Below are 5364 nucleotides of genomic sequence, written 5' to 3'. Positions count from 1 at the left end.
CCACAGCCTCCCTGGGCAACCTGTGCCAATGTCTCACCACCCTCACAGGAAAAATTTCTTCATAATATCTAACCTAAATTTCCCCTCTTTCAGTTTATCCCCATTACTTCTCACTACAGTTCCTAAGAAAAACACTTCATCTTAAGACTTCATAATTTCAACCCACAGGACAAAATAGCTACAGCTTTTGAGCACCTTGAGAACACAGCTGTCTTCATCATTGCGAGACTGAGAATGGTTTATAGTTGCCAAAAGAAAGCTTTCCACTGAATCTGCAGCTAGTATTCTTTCTGGATTTCCATGCAGTGACTTAAGATTGTGATCATAAACCAGAGAGAAGAGGTTAAAGGAGTGTGGGAAGAGAAAAACGTTCACTCAGAAGAACAAATGAAGCAACCTGGGCTGCTGCCAAAGGAGCACTCATCTCTATTTATTCCATGAAGGACGGAAGTCATCTTAGCAAGAAAAGAAACTGCTGTGGGATAGTGTCATGCCTACACTACTTCCTACACTGCCTTTTTTTTCCCCAGACTTCAGGACATATCTCTAAAAAGCTTATGTACTCACACACATGATAGCAGCTACATCCTACCAAACTGGTTGTTTTCTGTAACTGTCAACACAAGGAACACACTCTGACCCCCTCACCAACTTGTTCTGCACATGCTGAGTGTTCAGAGACTCCATTTTCACTTCTGAGAGATGGTGTATGAGGTGTTTGTTGAGATACTTGAGTGTCTCAGGATGTCACTCATCCCATAGCCCCTACAGAAGGATGCAGGCTTTGGTAGGGAACACAGCCAACCATGTACTGGCACATGAAATATGGGGGGAGGATGTGGAACCCACTGCTGATCTCAGCACTAAGCCATCCCTATCTCCTCAGCCAGGGACAGGCCTTCCCAGGCCAATTACTATACTCAACACAGTGGAGGAGCAAAGCTGGGCAGGAAACGTGCTGTGGAAGAGGCTTTTCCCACGGTACTGAGTTGTATTCTCCATGAGGGATCCCTCAGCACCATGGAAGAGCACCATGGAAACAGAGGACAGTTCCACTGTCTCATCCCCTTATACAGACATCTCCCAGAGCAGGCACACTGCTAAGGGAGTGCAGTAGATTAGAGATATATTTAGGACAAGTCCACACTGGAGCAAAGCAATATAGGCCAGCACTTTGCCTTTAGCTTTTTTTGGCTATTGGCTTTCCTTTCCGGAAAAGAGGAAATGCCAAGGATTATGTCATAGTTTTTTTTCCCTTTTTTTTAAAAAAAAAAAAATCACCTTAAGACAAAACAACAGACACATTAGAATAAAAACAAATCTGCAGTAGAAGACTCTCCTAGCATGACTAGATTGCTCAATTCTATTTAACCAAGTTGGTTAAATAAGCAGGGCAGTTTCCTCAGTGCTGTGAAGGTATCTAGCAAGGCAAGGGCATTATACAGTTAATTGATGTTAGAGCTGTGAACTAAAGCCACTTTAATTACAAATGAGTGTTCACACAGGGTTTTAATGTAGTTTAACTAGAATGACCTTAATTCAGTGTAGTTTAATTCACTTTAGTGCATTTAAAGTGGTTTAATCTGTTTTGAATTTATTCCTCCAGTTAATTCAGATTAATTTCTCAAGTGCAGCCAACAACTGAGAACAAGGATAGGCTGATTTAAAGATTCATCATCATCTCCTCCATACTAATATTCTGACCTCTTACTTTATAATTAAAGACTTTCAACAATGCCTTTATATTTGGTCCAATTCACAGAAATCACCAGTGCAGAGGGCAGAAAGACACAACCTTGCTGATCCTTGGCTTGCTGCAGTAACCAACAGTCAACACGTTCATCACCAGGGTTTAGAGTGCTGTGGTTAAACAATATATAGCACAGATACATCTGCACACCTCAACTTCCACGGGTTACACAAGGGCAGGTGCTAGAATTCATCAGAGCAGCTCATATCACACACCACAGAGAGATGGAAAGCAGCGAGTAGAAAGGATTTGCTTAACAATTGAGTTGGACATTTTCCCTGCCCACAAATGCAGATCTAAGCTGTGCTAATCAGCAGTGAACACTGGAGTCCTATTGGGTTGAAGTCAAATAACAATCCATTTATTCCCTTAGCTGTTACCAACTCAGCAATCTCCATCTTACACAGCAAGGAAACATTCCCAGAGGTAAGGGGGTCCTCTAAATTGGATGTTCTTATCCCTAGTTTCTCCATAATGCTGGCTGAAAGACTCATGCACTACGGCGATGAAAAGAATGAGACACTCTCACCAAATTCAGTTTCCACTGACAGGTCCCCACAGACTAAATCTTTATTAAATGAGGCTTAGCTCAGAACTGGCAGCTTGTCAAATGAGCATTCTCGCTGAAAAGGCGGATTTCCTTTTCTGGGGATTCTGCAAATTCCCCTGCAGGGCTCTAAAAAAACACCACCACAGATGCAGCAGTGTACATGCAGGTCTTTGCCCCAAATCCCAGAGCAGCAAAACATGTCAGGAATCCTCTTGGGAACAGGCCTTCAGCTTTAAAAGATTATTTCTTCCTAGAATTCCCAGTTGGACAAAGTTAAAACCATTAGTTAACTTTGTTTAAAGGCAAGAATCAGATGGATATTTGGAATATTAAGGTGCAGGGCACCCAAAGGATGGCTGGAGGAATTTGGTGGGTATCCTGCACCACTCCCATCCACACCAGAATGTCCACCAGACATTCCCTTCCCACAACAGATTATCTCCCACATTCCTACCAAACAGTGGCTCCTCTGCTCGAGGTCTTTTAGAAGCCACTTGATTTCCTTGGTTAGAAAACTGTGTCATCAATTAATGTCTTAAAACACAATCTCCTTGCAAGGTAATTTTCCAGTAAACTGGATAATGGAAAGAAACCCCATGGTATAAAGGAAGTATGAATTTAATGCTCCTACAACTTGGGGATAAGCAAGCACTGCCTGTGTTACCTGGCTCGAGCCCAAGTGCTGTATAAATTCCCATGCCAAGACAATTCCCCATCCCCAGCTCTGCAGCAGGAGCTCAGCTATGCTCCTGCTAGCCTGGAACTCCCTGAAGGCAGAACATGGCACTGCCAAGCTGCCTGCTGCATGCAGGCAGGGATCTGGGCATGCTTGCACAGCCCAGCACGTGAGTGAGGCAGCACTGGTGTGGTAAAGAGAGGGGAAAAAAGAGAAGAAAAAAAGAGAGCAGGAAATGCTTAGGCCTGAAGCCCAGTGACTTAATCCAATTTCCATCCTTTTTCCCTTCCCCCTCCTACAACGTGTGCTCTCAGAGACAATACACTTCATTTAGAGGGGAAAAAATAATCACTCCTATGTGCCTGTCCTTACACTCTATCAAGCCAAGCCCTGGGACATTGCGTTTTTTATCTATCTGGGCTGAATCACTCCTGCTCTGGCACGGACACCAACCTCAAGGATTTTCTTCCAAGACCCCAGCTGTAAGGAGTCTGTGCTGTACTCCACGTTAGCAGCTCTGTAGCTGTTGCTGTTTCTTGTTAGATTTGGGTTTCAAACCCAAGTATTCATACTGCTCCTGTGAATTTCAAGAGTTCTCCACAAAGATTGGGTCATTCAGTAGAGGTGATTATAGGCCTCATCTACATGTCCCTTCTTCCTCCCCAGGACCTAAACCCTCTCTTCGCCAGGAAACATTGCACCAGTTCAGATTAAAGGCTCACAGCAACTTCTTGATCTTCTTAATCATCTCCTCTTAAACCAACCAACCAAATCTGAAGTGATCGGCTACTGTGGAGTTTGAAGACACTGATCTCTACCCTCAGCTCTGATGTCCTGGTAGGAAGGTCACTGCAAGCTGCACACACCAAGCAATACTCCCTTAGCTAGCAGCCATCAGTCTTTGACGTGACACTTCTATTGGGAAGAAAATAAACAAGACACTGGGAAGGAAGGGGAAAGAGCAGGGAAATGAGCAGAGCCACCCCTAAGTGGAACAGAAAACAAAAACCTGTCCCAGTTGTGGAAACTTTCCCCAAAGGAACATCCACCCATTAACAGGCTTAGCCCATCCCATCCTCAGGGGTGGCAGTGTTTCCATGAGCATGGCCACTATAGATAACACTGTTCTACTCACTTATGCCACTATTTTGCATTATTTTGAACTTGCTGGTTTGTCTTCAGGCACCGTTTTAATCCCATTTACGTCTCGGCAGTTTTGGCTCTGTGTGTCTACAGCTGCACACTATAAACTCAGGCATAACATTTGCTGCATTGAACCACAAAAGTTATACAGAATAACAGAGAGAGAATCCAAATTGGAATGGAAACTCTTAACATCAAATTGTTACTAATGTTAGACTTGAAAGGCAACTTAATGCCTTTTTTTTTAATGTATATACAACTTGTTCCGTATCATTAACACCATGAAGAGGTCTTTATCTAAGCAGCAGCTATTGGGAAAATGTCTAAGCCACAGTAAGAAGCTCTAGCACACACTTTGGTATTTGGAGGCACCAGGGTTTAAAAAAAACAGGAGGAAAAGAGATACTTTCTGGCTAAGATAACAAATCCACTGCAAATGGCTTCATAACTGCTCTTATCAGCACAGTATGGACAGGAAGGTAAGTTGCTATAATTGGGCTCTGCATTTCTATGTCAGTGATGGGAATGGGTAAAACTGGTGTGCTCAGGTGTCTAAACATGGGGATCCATGTCCAGTTCGAACTCTGTTTGCAACCTGAAATCAATCCTCAGAGTCAAGAGAAGTTTGGAACATGAAAATAACCAATAGGAAAAAAAATGGAGCAGTGAGTTTTCAGTTATTTATCTCATCCAGCTGCACTGACATTTGTCTATACAGGCAAAACAGGCCAAATGGCTGTTTACACAGCAAAGACTTGGTGTAGTCCATTATACATGTTAAGCCTATGACAGGGTGAGAGAAACAGCACTAAGGTACATTAACAAATTACACTGGTCTGGCTGCCCTGATGGTTGACCTCTGGGAGGGGATAAAGAACAAAATCAAAGGCACACTGCCCTACATCTTCAGAGAGCCACAGCCCACTGTGCTACAGCTAGCAGCCCACATGACATCTTCCTTAAAATAATTTGTATTTGAAGGCAGCTTTAATGCACTATGTCAGTCATGTGGAGAGGCCACAAAGAACTGGAAAGGGGCAATATCCCATAGGGATAACTTCTGTAAGTTGGGGAAGGGAGAACAGAGACCTCTGACCCCTCTATTGACTGTGGACCTGCACTGACCTCCTTGCACAAACAATGCAAACATGCCATTTAACTGCCAGAGACAAACAAGTGCCACACGCTTCTCGCTATAAATTCACTCCAAACTGCCTCTTTGAAGACTACTACAGTCAGGGTTCA

Source organism: Acanthisitta chloris, unplaced genomic scaffold (assembly GCF_000695815.1).
Source record: "Acanthisitta chloris isolate BGI_N310 unplaced genomic scaffold, ASM69581v1 scaffold14591, whole genome shotgun sequence".
Classification (NCBI taxonomy): domain Eukaryota; kingdom Metazoa; phylum Chordata; class Aves; order Passeriformes; family Acanthisittidae; genus Acanthisitta; species Acanthisitta chloris.
This window is presented reverse-complemented; position numbering follows the sequence as displayed.